We start from the raw sequence: 19290 nt of genomic DNA on the forward strand, positions 1-19290 counted from the left end.
AATAATGTATTTGAAAATTGTGATTTTCATAAACATTATTATGGACTAAATTAAATTAATTCAAGTGTTGAATTAATTAAACACTAGTGGACCTAGTAGAGTCCAAATAATTAAATTAATTCAAGTGTTGGATTAATTAAATCATATTGAGTCTTGTAGAGCTCAATTAAAATAATTATTTAACTAGTGGGACTTGGGTAAATTCAAGTAATGTTTAATTAGTCTCAAATATGTTTGAGATAATTAAATTTAGTCCATGGTTTTTAATTTGATTAAAAACCATATAATATACATGCATGGGAGGTGAAAGGTTGGGAGACTACTTTTTGTGTTTTCAAGGCATGGCATGCAACTTTTGTTTTTTGCTTTTCTCACAACCAAGACAAGGAAATTAAGACACACTCCTTCCCTCCCACTCTCCACCTTGGCCGAAACTTTCAATTTTTCTCTCCAAGTTTTTCTCTCATTTTTCTTCTTCAAGTGTTGAGGAAGAAATATTCTTCTCATTGAAAAATCTTCTTGTTTTTCTAGTGCAAAACAAGAAGGGATTTACCTAGCAAGTGGTGGGCCTAATTTTGAAGGTTGGAAGCTTGTAGATTTGTCATCCTTTGAAGAGCTAAGGTGTTTACACCTTAGTTGGAGCCATACATCAATCCTTGTGATTGATAGGTACATTTCTTAACACACTATGAATGCCATTTTGTTGTTTTTGTATTTGCTACACCAAGATATGGAGGTGGCCGAAATTTTTACTTAAAAATTTGATTTTTAAACTTCCGTTGCGCTTCCGGTCACCGTAACCGATCCCCTTTCATGAAGATCGCTGGCGCATTCGTCAAACCGAACAGCATCACAAGGAACTCGTAGTGGCCATAACGAGTCCTGAAAGCAGTCTTCGAAACATCGGCGTCTTTCACCCTCAACTGGTGATAACCAGAACGCAGATCAATCTTGGAGAATACTGAAGCTCCCTGCAACTGATCAAATAAATCCTCAATCCGCGGGAGTGGGTATTTGTTTTTCACTGTAACCCTGTTCAATTCCCGGTAGTCAATGCAGAGCCTCATTGAGCCATCCTTCTTCTTCACAAACAAAACTGACGCGCCCCATGGTGAACAACTCGGGCGGATGAACTCCTTGTCAAGAAGTTCCTGAATCTGCTTCTTGAGTTCTGCCATCTCTGTCGGTGCTAATCGGTACGGTGCTTTTGATATCGGTGCGGTACCCGGCATAAGCTCAATAGAAAATTCCACCTCTCGCACAGGTGGAAAACCAGAGACGTCATCTGGAAAAATGTCTAGAAAATCCCTGACAACTGGGACATCTTAGGCTGACTGACTGGGTGCCTCGGGAACTGATATGAAAGTCGTTAAAAATGCCAGACACCCTCTACGCATGAGCTTCCTATCCTGGACACAAGGTATAATGCGCGGTAAAGGAAAGTACCTGTCTGGTTCAAATAGGAATTGCTCCATCCCTGGAGGTCGGAATAGAACAGATCTCCGCTGGAAGTCGATCAAAACTCTGTTCCTCAGTAGCCAATCCATTCCCAGAATGATGTCAAACTCTGGCATCGTCAATACAATAAGATCCGCATAAACAAGATTGCCATGGAGCTCGAGGTCTATGTCTCAAATCACATTCGTAGTTGTCATTTCCTCTCCAGAGGGTAATACCACTGAAAACGCCGTATCAAGCCCGATGGTCTTAAGTTTGAGGAAATTTGCAAAGACCTCTGAGATGAACGAATGGGTAGCCCCTGAATCTATCAGGCTTTCGTAGCGGAACGGACTATAAAAATTCTTCCTGAAAGGTTGGAATATCATGCTAACCCAATAGTTACAAGTACTAACTTATAGACATGCGAAGGTCACAGTTCTTCTAGCCTAGTTTCCCCAAAACAATATTGAGTAGAGCATGCAATCCTATCGCAATTTCTAAGTTCAAAATCTTAATCCCGATTCCCGAAACATTGAAATTCAAATATTAATTTAAAGCTTAAAGGTACCTGTCAAAAGCATGGTCTCCGGGTTCGTCTCCGCTGCATGGAGAGCAAACACCCTGCGTTCGGTAGGCATGTTCCTCTGAGGGCACTGCGTCAGCACGTGGTCTGGGCTACCACACTTGTAACACTTCCCTGAGCCATACATACATACTCCAGCATGGCGGCGAGTGCACTTGGGACAGACTGGTTGCTCAAAGGTCTTAGGGACTGCGCGTCCCCGCTGCAGCTGCTGACCGCGATTTCTGGGTGGGCCGTGGAAAGGCCTCTTATTCTGCTGCTGCTGAGGAGGAGGGCGGTGTGCTACCTGGACTGGTCGCTTAACCAAGCGATCCCTCTCAATGTCAATCAGATCTTGCTCTGCGGTAAAAGCTCTAGAAACGGCAACTTCAAAAGTAGTAGGGCCAGCAACCCTAACAGCGCGGCGTAAGATCGGCCGTAGTCCATCAAGAAAGTGCCTCAGCTTGGCACCCGCATCATTCGCAATCAAGGGCACAAAGTGACAGCCCCTCTCAAACTTACGGATGAATTCCGTAACAGTCAGCTCTCCCTGCCTCAGGGTCATAAACTCCCTGGTCAAACGCGAACGCACCTCATCAGTAAAATATTTGGAGTAAAATACCTCTGTAAAGCGTGTCCAACTCAGCGTAGCCAAGTTCAGGGCTACTGATGCTCCTTCCCACCATAAGCGGGCATCTCCTCCGAATAAGTAGCTGGCACACCGGACTCTGTCTGCATCTCCAAGCTCCATGAACTCGATGATAACTTCAAGGGACTTGATCCTGCCCTCGGCAATCATGGGGTCTGTCGTCCCTGAAAACTCCTTAGGACGCATCTTCATGAATCTCTCGTAGACAGCCTCAGGCCCTGTCGGCCCGGTCGCCACAGCTTTGTTCCCCGCAAACTGTGCGAAGAACTGAGTCATACCAGCTAGCATCTGGGCATTCATATTTGGTGGAGGGGGTGGAGATCCGTTCCCCTCCTGTCTCTGCTCCTCCCTGTCCTCATGACAAGGCTCATCATCACCTCTCGGGCGTCCAGCTTGGCGTCTAGGAGGCATACTGTTCCATAAATAACCCATACGTAACCAACATGCATAATTCCATAATTTATTTAAATGTAAATAAATATTGAACGATTAAAAATCTAAACGTAAAAATACTTCATGAGAACATGCAGTTAAAATAATTCCGGCTTTAAATAAAATGCATGAATGTAAAACTTACAGACCGAAGACGTGACTTCATGAGCTTCTCGTGGTCAGTAGTAGTACAACCCTTTACAAAAATATAGGCTCTGATACCAGCTGTAGAGACCTTTAAATACGTACTTGAAAATTTGCGGAAAATTTAAAATTTTTCTTTTTAATTAATTAAAATGCCTCATTCATAAATAAATAACTAATAAAAATTTAACCATTCAAAATAGCAGCGGAAGTAAATGTTTGTTTGCAAGATAATAATTTAAAACAATTCAACAACGAAGAAATTTGTTTGAGTCAAAATAGTAAATGCTAAAAACATGAGGTCCTCGGGTTCCACTACTGCCGATCCAAGCTAACTCACTGGTCTCCGCCCTCGGTCCCTACATCATCGGTACCTACAACAATCAAGTCTAGTGAGTTTAAAGACTCAGCATGCATATATAGTAAATAACGAGTAAATAAATAATAAAATTGCATGCAAGTGAAAATATCATGTCGTGAGGCATAACGTAAAATATTGTGTCATGATTAATTATAATACGTGCATAACTGAACTGAAAATCATTGTGAAAATGTTTGCTCCTTGGAGTCCTGTAATGAAATAGCATGTAATAATTTTCTGGTGAGATTATGGTCTACGCAAGTGGCCCCTGAACTGAACTGAACTGATCGGTAACTGGCGACCGAGTGGTACAAAACTGAACTGACCGGTAACTGGCGACCGCGTCGTACCAAACTGAACTGACCGGTAACTGGCGACCGGGTGAAGTAATAATCTCATGATAGTAAAGTGACCACAAGCAATATCGCATAAATCTCAAAATGAATATTTTGCACGTAATATAATTAAATAACATAATTGAATATGAACGATTTCGATTTTCTTGCATTAAAATCATGTACTTGCGATATTTAAAAATACCTATATGGCTTGATTGAAGAGTGAAAGAAGATATAAACATGTCAAAACAAACGAAATAACGACGCGGCGCGGCGGAGACGGAGTGCTCTTCACTTTATTACTTTTTCTCTCTTAATTCCTTTAAACCAAGCATGCACCATAATTATTATAATAGCGAAAAAAAATCGTAAACATGATGCATGAACATTTAAAAATATCATGATTTGCGCTCAGTGCGCTGCCATGAACAAAATCTCACCCCGGGTGCAAAATGACCATTTTGCCCCTAGAAACCCAAAAATTATCGTTTCACACCTGGACCTCTAAAATTGACCCAAAGATTACCAAACTCCTTAAAATGTCCCAAAACATTTTTAAAAGTGTCCCTAGATGTAAACTCGAGCTTATTTCATAACTTAACCGAATTGTTTTAAAATTTGGACCGAAGTCCCGGTTTTAACCCTAATCGACTCGAAACTTAACCAAAACTTTCCCAACTTTTTAGCATGCCTTAAAAACACTATAATGGTCCTAAAATATTAATTTTTAGACCCTTAAACCAACGGCTGATGGTTCCAGAAAATGACATAAATTTCGACCCTACCCCATTCTTGTACCCTATTCCCTTTTCTTCTCCAACTCACATCCTAGCTCACCACCGACGGATCAAGCCTCAACTCCACCTTACCTAAGCCACCCTAGGACTCCCGTGAACCTACTGAACCCACGCAAATCATCCCATGCAAGCCACAGCCCCTTCAAACCGCTAATCACACCAAAACGTCTCAACTGAGCCAAGCCTCTACCTCCTCGATCCACAGTGCTTATGACGGTTCCAGCACTAGCCGAGCCCTTCCAAGACTTGTATCAGACCCACCAGGGTCTGGTCTAAGCCTCAGCGAAGTCCCTGTAGTGCTGGTTGAACCCTGGACGCTGACACACCAAAGATCGAGCCACCCCCGAAGAACCCACCTCACGTCCCTTCACTCGGATGCTTCCAGCAAATTTTCTAAATCCCATGGCAGCAACTTAACACCACCAGCAGCCTCTAGACACTCAAGAACCGCAGCCCTTTGCACCAAGAACTGAGAAAAACGTGAGTGGTGAAAGATGGAAATACATAAACGAAACAAAATGATAATTATTTGCGTGCAGCTGATAGATCGAAGGCTTTTACATGACATAACACACATTTAACCTACATATGGCGTGAATGATACAAGAAGGAGAATACTTGCGTGCCTTGATGAGAGGAAGAACCAAAACGAAGCAAATGGAGACCCGGGTGAAATTTTCTTTTACAAGAACAACCATGGCCGAAGCTTTTGCTGTGAAAAGGAGCTGAAAACCGAGAGGATTTATTGGGGAAGGGAGAGGGTGTCGGTTGGTGCACAATTATTGGTGTTTAGGTTTTAATTATATAATAAACTAATAGATAATATGCCCTAATTTGATAACTAAAAGTTTAAAAAAATAATTAAGTCCAATAAACTTAAAATTACGCCCATAAAATCCAAACAAACTCCCGAAAAATATTTCATGTTAAAAAGATTTTTGAAAATATTAGCCGAACCTTCAAAAAGTTCCCCGATTCGCTAAAATTTGCGTACCGTTAAAAATTAAAACTATGCGGGTAAAAATACCCAATAAATCCCAATTCTTGAAAAATACCTTCAAAACATCTTATATTAATTAATAAAAATTAATCGTGTAATAAAAATAATTTTTTCTGAAAATTCTCCGGTCTCCGATCCTCGTTCGAGCGTGAAATGCATCTAGAAATCCTAATGCATGAACTGATAAAATTCATGAAATAAATCCCTATCATGCAATAATTATGCTTAAAATGCATGAAAATAATTAAACACAAATTAATAAAATAAACATGCATTTTATGCTTTAAAAGAATTTAATAAAATACCAAAGAAATTTAATAATTTGCATGCATGCCAACCTTTTAAATTATATTTACTAACATGCCAAATTACCACTTCTTAATTAAGTCTTTATTAACTTATCTCAATACTCCATCTCCATTCCGGCCTCACTTATTTAACTGAAAAGGTGACAATTAAACTAATACGTAAAATAAATAAATTTAAAGAAAAGAATTTAAATACTCATGCAATTTAAATCATTTTAATTTAAATACTAGAAATTATGCATGGCTTATACGCAGTCCAAGTTACGGGTTCTACACTAATTTTCAAGATTGGCGGAGAAAATTATTCTAAATTCGGAGAAAATAGCATATACACTAATGTCAGTCTTGCTGAATTGACAAAACATGCAAAACGGTGGAACCATAGTATGTAAGAAAAAGTGTAATATACATGCAAGATGGGCTCTCGCCTTGAGCATGGTGTAAATATTATATCATGTATTATTAAAGGTTAATAAATACATTATATATTAATTATATGAGAGTTTAAACATAATGAAATTATTAGAGTCTTTGTGGGAGATAGAGAATCCTGATTAGATTAGGAGTCTCACTCTATACTAGAACTCATGATTAAAAACTAATTTCATTTTTGCAAACAAAAGAAAAAAAAATTTCTTTCCTCTCACAAAAACCTCTCGGCCATCACCAAAATATGGGAAGAGAATTTTGTCCAAAAAAAAGCAAATTAGATTTGCTTAATTATTGATTAAGAATCAATAATTATTTGGCTAATGATTCAATAATAAAATTAACAAAATCTTCCCACTTTTAAAAGGCGAAGTCACGGCCACCTTGTAGCAAATTTTTGTGAAAAATTTCGGCCACTTTTGTGTCTTCCATCGCCCCGTCTCTTCATCTCCGGATTTTGGAAATTCGGAGGCTCCAGTCTCAACGAAGAAATCGTTTGGATTTTCTTCTGCAAACCAAGCGAGGAAGACAGTCTTCGATCGTGGACCTAATTAGGAGATAAAAAGAGAAGAGTCGTTCGTAGGGATTTACAAGAAGGACTATCTCCACGTAAAACCGGAATAGTTTGGAGTCCAAGCGTTAATAACACATGAATAATTCTATAACACCCTATGTATGGTTATAAACACATGATGCCCAAACAAAAAATTTTCAACTTCCGTTGCGTATTGGGTGCGAGAACACGATGTCCCAACAATATCATGCATCAAGACATGTATAGTGAACATTGTCACATTCTCAAGATATGTTCGCTAGTTACTAGTTAAATGTTATGATTCTTTGGGATTTTTATCGAATAACTAGTGACTTTATTTTAGTCGGTCACCTCTGGCGCCAATCACTTTATTTTGTGACCCAGATAGCAACCACAAAATTCGTTTTCAGGACTATCATGTATTAGTTGGTCACCTGAAGTATTGGTGAACCGATTTCTCGTACCCAAGATGCAGCACAAGTTTTAAATTTTTAGTTTCGACTCTCGAAATTTTCCTTATGTGTCGTATATTATTCAACATTCATAGGGTGTTTAGAATCATTACCTTCGCATAAATTACGCTAGACTCAAAACCAATCTGGGATTAGCGGAGATGACCCTTCATGTATCTCCCTTCGAACAGATCTCGGCCTCTTGATCGTCAAATTTGGTCCACGATCAGAAAATGTATTCCTTGTTGGGATTGTACCTCAATTAGTTGTTAAGATGACTTTCATTTATTCCATCTTATGGGATCAACTTATAAAATTCTTTATAAGAATTTTGTTTGATCTCCATCAAACTATAGTCGTCAAATTCAACCCTTTGAACTTTGACTTTCTCAAGGTGACACAGAATACGACTATTTTGTGACCCTCAATGATTCAAGGATATTGTGACGAGCCGTGTCTTAAAATACTAATACTTTAACATTTGCGAAAAACTTTAAATTTTTCTTATTAAATAATTTATTAAAATTATAGCTCTTAAAATAAATTAACGGTCACCACTCATACTAAAATAAAAGTAATATTAAAACTCCATCTTTTAAAATAAATCACCAATATCCAAAAAAAATACTAATTTAATTTCAACAAAATTATAAATTTAATTTTCTTGTCACCAAACCTAATAAATCAAAAGTCAGAGTAAATAGTTTTAAAAACGTGCGTAATAATATAACTTAAACTACAAAGTCCTCGGGTTTGCACTGTCACCGGCCCGAGCCTGCTCACTGGTCACCACCTCCCGTCTCCTCAACTACATCATTTGCATCGATCAAGTCTAGTGAGTCTAATGACTCAGCATGCATAAACCGTGAATAACGAGTAAAACGTAATAAAAATCCATGCAATTTAAACTTAGCTTGTACATAAAATNGTAATGCTCGAATTTTAAAAAAAAAAATTGAAAGAAAAAAGTTACTTTTCACGAGTTACTATTTACACGCTGCGGCGCTTGAATAGTGGCGCCTAGGCGCTAGAGCTACGATAATTTGGCGCTGAGGCGCTGAAAAGTGTCGCTGCGACGCTAACAGATGTGAAAATTGATTTTTTAAGCTCACTTTGACTTCAACCATTCTTCCTCCAATCATTTCTCCTCCTCCATCGAAACTTTTCTCTTCTCTCCATTATCACATTTCTTTCTTCAATTTAAGGGAGATTTGCTCAAGAAAATTATAAAATAAATTTAGATTTGTGATCATCTCATCACGGGCTTCACAAGGATGTAAGTTTTTCCCATTTTTGTTCAAGTTTGGAAATGGGTTGAAATTTAGTTGGAGATGTTTTATTTGTGTTGGTTTGAATTTAAAATGGATATGAGCATGGTTTCTTGTTTTTGTGCAAGATCATTTTTTATGCCTATTGTATTTCGGGTATGAGCATGGATTTTGATATTATGGTCTTCATCAAACTTGTAGAGAATTGAGTTAGCTTCGATTTGGTTCTTGAATCACTCAATTCCATGAAGAAATGATAGAGATATGTAATTTTTACTAAAATTGGTCTAAAAATCTGAGTTAGTGCAGATTTGTGTACATGTCTTATGTTTATTCGAATTCTGGTATTAATCGGTTGAGATTCTGAATTTAATGTTCAAATAAAAGTTATAGAGCATTGTCTTATCTTTGAAATGATAACAAATTGGCTTGATTCCATTGGATATTGAGGAAGTTATGCTCAAAATAATAAAGTGTGCCATAAATGTGTTGGCGCTGAATTCGTGCGAATGATGTTGTATGTTTCAGATTATGAACCAAAGGGAAAACGACTTTATTTGACAAAACTTTGTGTAGAACAATTGTTGGGCTTTAAGTTTTCTTACATATCCAATTTGCGGATCTTGGTTTGAAGCAATATTGAATTAATTATGAATTTTGTACAGAAACTGTTCTGTTTTGATAAATGATCCGAGTACTTGAGTTATAGTATACTTCAGAGGTTCAAGATTTCTCGACTTCACTTTTCGATCTTCTTTTGGTAATATTTGAAATGTATGTTACGGTCAGTAACATATGAGGTAAAAGTATCATTTTTATTTTAATTTGAAAATTCTATGGCTCGATGAATAACTTGTGATTTGATGATGATTGTTGTCTTGAGATGATGATATTGATTTGCATCATTACATTGCATATTGAGCCACTTGTCGATTCATATTTGATATGGTAGAGGTCGCCTTGATTTATTGATTTGATGGACGTATAGTGCTATAGTTGAGTTGGCATAGTGTATGCGGAGGTCGCTGCTATGGCCTGAACACTCTCTATAGGCGCACCATAGTCCTGGGATAGTAGAACACAGCACCCCACATCGAGCGGATGAGTCGGTGGATTTTGCTGGGGGATTCTCTTCCCTTGGGTACCCTATGACCAGATGATTCACTTGATCTTGAGATATATTGATAGCCCATAGCTTCTGATCATGCATTGCATTATATTGCTCTTTATGAAATTATATGAACTATTTGTCATTTTAAATTATCATATGTTATTGATTGTATCATACTGATTTTATACTCAACGACACGTCGGCTACCTCTTGTTTTCATGTGCTTGACGGTAGGCGAGGTGAGGCTTGGGATGCCAGAGTCCAGCTCCAGGCAAGAAGATACAAGTTAGAATGGGATTCTCGGGTCTTAGGAGCTACTTGATGATGTTTGAATTTCTTTAGTTCACTAGTTTATTTTGACATGTTAAAACTTATATTTCAAATATTTGAGACCTTTAAATTATTTTGAAGATGTTTATGTTGGTTTGTGAACCACAGATTATGTGTTTTACTCATTGGTTTGATTGGTTTGATTTGTTATATTTATAATTATTAATATTAGATGTCGGACCCGGGGCCCCACATTTGGTGGTATCAGAGCATAAAATATTTGGGAACTGGGTAGATCGAGTCAGTTCGAATTGATTGATCATGTGATATATTTACTAGCATTTTCACTGTGCCACAACGTGAAATACATGATTATAATTGAGATATTATATTGTTGAGCTTTATTCGAGATTTTTGAGATTATTGAGTCTCGAGAGCCAGAGATGATTGATACAAGATTGAGATGATTATGATATTATGATTTTATATGTGTTTGATCTATTATATATCAGACATGGCTACTCGAGGTAGAGGTCGTGGTAGACCTAGACAGAACATACCACTGGCACAAGATCAGGGCAGTGCTACTCATACTCAGATGGATATAACTCCGACTCCGATGGAGATACTGTTAGCCAGATTTCAGTCTTTGCACCCACCGATGTTGAAGGGTACAGAGAATGCATTAGAGTGTGAGAACTGGTTGGAGAATATGGACCAATTATTTGAATCTCTTGAGTATCCAGATGATCGTAGAATCAAGTTAGTTGTTCGTCAATTATTGGATGTTGCTAAAAGTTGGTGGATCATGACCAAGAAAGCTTTAGAGAGTCGAGGTACGATTGTTACCTGGGATATCTTTAAATCTGAATTTTATTAGCGTTTCTTTCCTACCTCTTACAGGAAAGATAGGGGAGCCGAGTTTGCGAATTTGAATGTTGAGGACTATGTAAGTTATCAAATTTACTGAGATTTGCTCCTCATGTAGCATCTGATGAAGAAGCTAAGGCCAATCACTTTATAAATGGTCTTAATCCTGATATCTTTACCCTGGTTAATACTTGAAGGCCTAACACTTTTGCTGAGGCTCTTGATCGAGTCAAAAGAGCTGAAACCGGAATCATTAGGCAGAGAAGTTCTCAGATTCAACGACCCCAACAACCACAGTTCCGACAACAGTTCAGACAGGGTAATAGTGGCGGTAACAGTGGCAACATAAGAGAGCAGTTTAGGGCTAGAGGCAAACAATTTAAGAGGCCTGGCAATAATTTTTCGAGTTCTAGTGGATCGAGACAGTCTGGTTCAGTTCAGAGCACTGGTTATTCATGCCCGACTTGTGGTCAATGTGGTGGTAGACATTATACCGATCAGTGTAGAGGAGTATCGGGAGCTTATCACTTGTGTAACCAGGTGGGACACTATGCTCGAGTGTGTCCTAACCGTGGCAGTGATATATCTCAGAGTGGGGGATCATCGAAACAGACACGTCATCAGAACCGCAAGACCCCTACAGTTCATTCCTATCAGCAGTCAAATCGGTCAGATCAAAACAAACAGAGTGGTAGTCACAGGGTAGGACAACCACCTAGACAGCAGGCTCGAGCTTTTGCACTCACTGAGGATGAGGCACATAATGCTCCAGATACTGTCATTGCAGGTAATTGTTTTCTCTCAGGTTATCCTGCTTATGTTTTGAAGGATACCGGTGCATCACATACTTTCATAGCTGAGCACTTTGTCACATTGCATTCGTTGCATTCTATGCCATTATCATCTACATTATCTATTTCTACTCCACTGGGCAAAGTGATGAAGTCAGCTGAAATGATAAATGGTTGTGAATTTCGTTATGAGGATAATGTCATTGAACTTGATTGTAATGTGTTGGAGATGTCTGATTTTGACTGCATTGTTGGAATTGACATGTTGACCAGATACATGGCTACTGTAGAATGTTTTCAGAAGATTGTTAACTTTAGGCCTGATAGGACAGATCACTGGATGTTCTATGGTAAGGGTTCTCGAGCTATGATTCCTTTGATATCTGTTTTGTCAATGACTCGCTTGTTGCAGAATGGAGCAGAATGTTTCTTCCTGTATGCAATTGATATTTCAAGATCAGTACCTAAATTGGAAGATATTCCAATTGTTAGTGAATTTTCAGATGTATTTCCAGACAAGATTCCAGGATTTCCTCCAGTCCGAGAGATTGAGTTCAACATTGAGTTGATGCCAGGTACACAGTTTATTTCAAGAGCTCCTTAAAGGATGTCGCCAATTGAACTGAAGGAATTAAAGGAACAACTTGACGATTTATTGGCTAAAGGATATTTAAGACCAAGTGTTTCACCTTGGGGTGCTCCGATTTTATTCGAGAAGAAGAAAGACGGATCTATGAGGCTTTGTGTCGATTATAGACAGTTGAATAAAGCCACCGTAAAGAATAAGTATCCTTTGCCAAGGATTGATGATCTTTTTGATCAGTTGCAGGGTCCTTCAGTATATTCTAAGATTGATTTAAAATCCGGATATCATCAGTTAAGAGTTAGAGAGGCAGACGTGCCTAAGACTGCTTTTCGTACCAGGTATGAACATTTTGAATTTTTGGTTATGCCTTTTCGGTTGACCAATGCACCTGCGGTATTTATGGATTTGATGCTGTGTGTTTCAAAGGTATATAGATCAATTTGTTGTGATCTTCATTGATGATATTCTTATTTATTCAAAATCTTAAATTGAGCATGTTGAGCACTTGAGAGCTGTTTTGCTGATTTTCAGAACTGAAAAGTTGTATGCTAAATTATCCAAATGCGAGTTTTGGTTGGATAAAGTGGTTTTCCTTGGACATGTGATTTCGAGTGCTGGTATAACAGTTGATCCGAGTAAAGTTGAGGTAGTCATCAATTGGTCTAGACCGACATCAGTTCCTGAGGTACGTAGTTTTATGGGTTTGGCAGGATATTATCGCAGATGTATTGAAGGATTCTCACAGATTAAGAGGCCAATTACCCAGCTGACACAAAAGAATGCACCATTTATTTGGTCTCAGGCATGTGAGGCTAGTTTTGTTGAACTTAAAAAAGAGATTGACTAGTGCTCCAGTTTTGACTATCCCATCAGGTGTAGGAGGATTTACAGTTCACACTGATACTTCACATCAAGGACTGGGTTGTGTATTAACGCAGCATGGCCGTGTGGTTGCCTATGCTTCACGACAGTTGAAGCCACATGAGTCTAAATACCCAGTGCATGACTTGGAACTAGCAGCAGTAGTTTTTGCCCTAAAAATTTGGCGTCGCTACTTGTATGGGGAGAAATTTGAAATATTCACTGATCATAAGAGTTAGAAATATCTCTTTTCACAAGCGGAGCTGAACATGAGACAGAGGCATTGGTAAGACTTGTTGAAAGACTATGATTATGAAATAAAATATTATCCAGGCAAGTCTAATGCAGCAGCCGATGCTTTGAGAAGAAAAGTATGCAATATGTCCTTGATTACTAGCAGTGTATCTGATCTAGTAGAAGAATGTTGTCTTTCTGGTTTGGATTTTCTGGTAGATACTCAACCTGTAAAAGTATTTATGATTCAGGCAGAGCTAGAGTGGTTTGTAAAAATTAAAGAGGCTCAAAGGGTAGATCAAAGCATTCAGAAATCAGTTGAACTTGTCAGATCCGGACATCAATCAGAGTTTCGGGTCAATAATGAGGGTATTTTGTTTGTGAATGATCGTATTGTAGTTCCTAATATTTCAGAGTTGATGATACAGATTTTGCGTGAAGCTCATTGTAGTAAATTCAGTGTACACTCTGGAAGCAAAAAGATGTACAATGACTTGAAGAAACAATTTTGGTGGAAAAGAATGAAATCTGACATAGCAAAATTTGTATCTCGTTGTTTGAATTGTCAACAAGTGAAAGCAGAAAGAAAGCTGTGAGGCCCGGGGCCGAAGAGGGCGGGGGGTGATCGCCGGTGCCATCAGTTGCACGGACAATGAGCGGCTCCTGGCAGGCTTCTAGGTGGAGGGAACATGAATGAACCGATCCCACACGGGAATGAGAGGGATTCCGAGACTGTTCAATGTAATGGACTGTACAGTTGAAGAGGGCTTAAAAGATTTGATTTGTACTACTCATATCACGAAGGTGCATCTTCTTTTCGGTAGCTCATCACATAAGAACTCCAAAGTTAAGCGTGCTTGACTTGGGGCAATTTTGGGATGGGTGACCTCCTGGGAAGTTTCCCAGGGTGCGTGTGAGTGAGGACATAAGCACGCTGGAAAGACTCGTCTTGGTACAGTGAGGACAGTCGTCGAATCTGGGGCGTTACAGTTGGTATCAGAGCCGACCTCTCTTAGTACGGTGTGGTTCGGGGACGAACCAAGCGGAAGCTGGTGGGTATGTGAGGCCCGGGGCCGAAGAGGGCGGGGGGTGATCGCCGGTGCCATCAGTTGCACGGACAATGAGCGGCTCCTGGCAGGCTTCTAGGTGGAGGGAACATGAATGAACCGATCCCACACGGGAATGAGAGGGATTCCGAGACTGTTCAATGTAATGGACTGTACAGTTGAAGAGGGCTTAAAAGATTTGATATGTACTACTCATACCACGAAGGTGCATCTTCTTTTCGGTAGCTCATCACATAAGAACTCCAAAGTTAAGCGTGCTTGAATTGGGGCAATTCTGGGATGGGTGACCTCCTGAGAAGTTTCCTAGGGTGCGTGTGAGTGAGGACATAAACACGCTGGAAGGACTAGTCTTGGTACAGTGAGGACAGTCGTCGAATCTGGGGCTTTACAGTTGGTATCAGAGCCGACCTCTCTTAGTACGGTGTCGTTCGGGGACGAACCAAGCGGAAGCTGGTGGGTATGTGAGGCCCGGGGCCGAAGAGGCCGGGGGGTGATCGCCGGTGCCATCAGTTGCACGGACAATGAGCGGCTCCTGGCAGGCTTCTAGGTGGAGGGAACATGAATGAACCGATCCCACACGGGAAGGAGAGGGATTCCGAGACTGTTCAATGTAATGGACTGTACAGTTGTAGAGGGCTTAAAAGATTTGATATGTACTACTCATACCACGAAGGTGCATCTTCTTTTCGGTAGCTCATCACATAAGAACTCCAAAGTTAAGCGTGCTTGAATTGGGGCAATTCTGGGATGGGTGACCTCCTGGGAAGTTTCCTAGGGTGCGTGTGAGTGAGGACATAAGCACGCTGGAAAGACTAGTCTTGGTACAGTAAGGACAGTCGTCGAATCTGGGGCTTTACAAAAGCGACCAGGAGGTCTTCTGCATAGCCTTAAGGTTCCAGAATGGAAGTGGGACCATATCACCATGGACTTTATCACGAAATTGCCGAGGTCGTCGAGGGGTTGCGATGCCATTTGGGTTATCGTTGACAGATTAACCAAGTCTTTGTGTTTCATTCCTTATCAGATGGCATATAGGCATGATCAGATGGCTAAATTGTACATCAGAGAAGTTTTGAGATTGCATGGTGTGCCTAAGTCCATTGTATCAGATCGTGATCCTCGATTTTTTTCTCATTTTTGGCAGAGTTTACAAGAGGCCCTTGGTACTCGGTTGCATTTGAGTACAGCATATCATCCTTAGACAGACGGACAGTCAGAACGTACTATTCAGACATTAGAGGATATGCTGAGAGCTGTAGTGATGGATTTTGGTATTGGTTGGAAGGATTCGTTACCACTTGTCGAGTTTTCTTATAACAACAGTTATCAAGTGAGCATTGGAATGTCACCATTTGAAGCCCTATATGGTAGGAAGTGTCGATCTCCTCTGTATTGGGACGATTTATATGAAGCTCCAATTGTTGGACCTGATATGATAAGAGATATGACAGAGAAGGTGAAATTGATTCAGAGTCGTATGCGAGCTGCTCAGGATAGGCAGGCTAAGTATGCGAATATTAAGAGACGACCGTTGATTTTTGAGAAAGGTGACAAAGTTTTTCTGAATATATCTCCTTTCCGTGGTACAGTTAGATTTGGAAAGAAGAGAAAATTATCACCGAGATTCATAGGTCCGTATGAAATTTTGGAACGAGTTGGTGATTTGGCTTATAGATTAGCTCTTTCTCCTGCATTATCAGGTGTTCATGATGTTTTTCATGTGTCTATGTTGAGGAAATATCATCCAGATCCTTCTCATGTACTTCCACCTGACGAGGTGAAGTTAGATCAGACTTTGAGCTATATTGAGAGACCGATTCAAATGTTAGATAGAAAAAATAAGCAACTTAGAAATAAATTAATACCGTTGATTAAAGTGCAGTGGAACAGACATAGTGTCGAGGAGGCAACTTGGGAAATAGAAGAAAAAATGAGACAAAAGTATCCAGATTTATTCAAATGAAGTGGCGCTGCGGCTCTTGAATAGTGGCGCCTAGGCACTAGAGCTACGAAAATTCGGCGCTTCTTAAAAGTGGCGTTGCGGCGCTAACAAATGCGAAAATTGATTTTTTAAGCTCACTTTGACTTTCACCATTCTTCCTCCAATCATTTCTCCTCCTCCATCGAAACTTTTCTCTTCTCTCCATTATCAAATTTCTTTCTTCAATTTTAGGGAGATTTGCTCAAGAAAATTATGAAATAAATTTTGATTTGTGATCATCTCATCACGGGCTTCACAAAGATGTAAGTTTTTCACATTTTTGTTCAAGTTTGGAAATGGGTTGAAATTTAGAATTTATATTTGAGTTGATATTTAAGATATTGAGATGTAGGAGATGTTGTATTTGTGTTGGTTTGAATTTAAAATGGATATGAGCATGGTTTCTTGTTTTTGTGCAAGATCAGTTTTTATGCTTACTATATTTCGGGTATATAGGATGGTTCTAGATGGATTTTGATGTTACGGTCTTCATCAAACTTGTAGAGCATCAAGTTAGCTTCGATTTGGTTATTGAATCACTACATTCCATGAATAAATGAGAGAGATATGTAATTTTTACTAAAACTGGTCTGGAAAACCGAGTTAGTGCAGATTTGTGTACATGCCTTATGTTTATTCGAATTCTGGTATTAATTGGTTGGGATTCTGAATTTAATGTTCAAATAAATGTTATAGAGCATTGTCTTATCTTCAAAATGATAACAAATTGGCTTGATTCCATTGGATATTGAAGAAGTTATGCTCAAAATAATAAAGTGTGCCAGAAATGTGTTGGCGCAGAATTCGTGCGAATGATGTTGTATGTTTCAGATTATGAACGAATGGGTAAAACGACTTTGTTTGATAAAACTTTATGAAGAACAATTGTTGGGCTTTGAGGTTTCTTGCATATCCAATTTGCGGATCTTGGTTTGAAGCAATATTGAATTAATTGTGAACTTTGTACAGAAACTGCTCTGTTTTGATAAATGATCCGAGTGCTTCATTTATAGTATACTTCAGAGGTTCAAGATTTCTCGTCTACACTTTTCGATCTCCTTTTGGTAATATTTGAAAGGTATGTTACGGTCAGTAACATACGAGGTAAAAGTATCATTTTTATTTTAATTTGAAAATTCTATGGCTCGATGAATAACTTGAGATTTGATGATGATTGTTGTCTTGAGATGATGATATTGATTTGCATCATTACATTGCATATTGAGCCACTAGTCGATTCAGATTTGATATGGCGGAGGTCGCCTTGATTTATTGATTTGATTGACGTATAGGGCTATAGTTGAGTTGGCATAGTGTATGCGGAGGTCGCTGCTATGGCCTGAACACTCTCTATAGGCGCACCATAGTCCTGGGATTGTAGAACACAACACCCCACCTCGAGCGGATGAGTCGGTGGATGTTTCTAGGGGATTATTTTCCCTTGGATACCCTATGACCTGATGATTCACTTGATCTTGAGATTTATTGATAGCCCACAACTTATGATCATAAATTGTATTATATTGCATCTTTATGAAATTATATGAACTATTTGTCATTTTAAATTATCATATGTTATTGATTGTATCATACTGAGTTTATACTCCCCGGCACGTCGGCTACCTCTTGTTTTCATGTGCTTGACGGTAGGTGAGGCCAGAGTCCAGCTCCAGGTGAGGAGATACGAGTTAGAGTGAGATTCTCGGATCTTAGGTGCTACTTGATGATGTTTGAATTTCTTTAGTTCACTAGTTTATTTTGACAAGTTAAAACTTATATTTCAAATATTTGAGACCTTTAAATTATTTTGAAGATGTTTATGTTGGTTTGTGAACCACAGATTATGTGTTTTACTCATTGGTTTGATTGGTTTGATTTGTTACATTTATAATTATTAATATTAGATGTCGGACCAGGGGCCCACAATAATCATAAACGTAAATAATTTTGCGTAGAGTTCTGTTCAATACAAGTGGTCAATACACATAAATCATTGATCAAACTAAACCACAATACTGGGCCGGCAGGGATCACCACAACCCTTGGACTGGATGTCAGCTCCCTAATATATCATAATCCTCCGAAGAGGTTAGAGAGGTCCTCAGACACGTTCTCCGGCTTCCAAACCCGTAACATAATTTGGCCACAAAACAAATCGCATATCTCAAAAATAATTATTTTGCATGTGATACATATTTACGAACATCGTGCACTTCGTTGGAACAAGCTCAAACGTACACATGCGACTCTCGAATTAATTAAAACAGCCTATGACTTACCGAACAACTCGTGTAGAGCCCAAAATCAGTACACGTCAACCCATGCATTTATTTAATTGTTAAATTACTTATTTAATTTTTAAAATGATTTTTTTATGATGCACGATTTATGATTTGCATTATTTTAAATTATTACATGTTTATTTGATGCATATTAAAATATTTTCTTGAGTTTTATGTTTCAGGCGAATATTCGATACGGGATCGGGAAAAGAGTCCGGAGACGATTTAGGCGATGTCTGTTATTGTGGTATTTTAATTCAAGTCAACAAAATTAGTATTTTAAATGATTTATGAAATTTTAAGAATTTTAAAGCCTAATTCAATTTATTAGGTGAATTTAAGATTTTAAGTTTTTCCAAAAAAATTCTAACGTGGATAGTCGGGGATTTTAAATCTTGAAATTTATTTTATTAAATCTTTGAGTGGGGTTAAATAATTATATTAATATTATGTTATCACTAATTATTTGAATAAGTATATATTTTTCCTAATTATCTCCCTAATCAATACACAAACACACAC

At 38.7% G+C, this 19290-nt stretch overlaps 1 long non-coding RNA gene across 1 annotated transcript in view; it reads left to right on the forward strand.

The window, feature by feature from the left end:
- Positions 1-10794, forward strand: part of LOC140976640 (uncharacterized) — a 100422-nt gene extending 89628 nt beyond the window's left edge. The window contains exon 3 of the long non-coding RNA XR_012175253.1: positions 10609-10794. This is a non-coding gene — a long non-coding RNA (uncharacterized lncRNA). The remainder of the gene's footprint in view (positions 1-10608) is intronic.
- Positions 10795-19290: the final 8496 nt, after the last annotated feature.

This window comes from Primulina huaijiensis, chromosome 5 (assembly GCF_012295235.1).
Source record: "Primulina huaijiensis isolate GDHJ02 chromosome 5, ASM1229523v2, whole genome shotgun sequence".
NCBI lineage: Eukaryota > Viridiplantae > Streptophyta > Magnoliopsida > Lamiales > Gesneriaceae > Primulina > Primulina huaijiensis.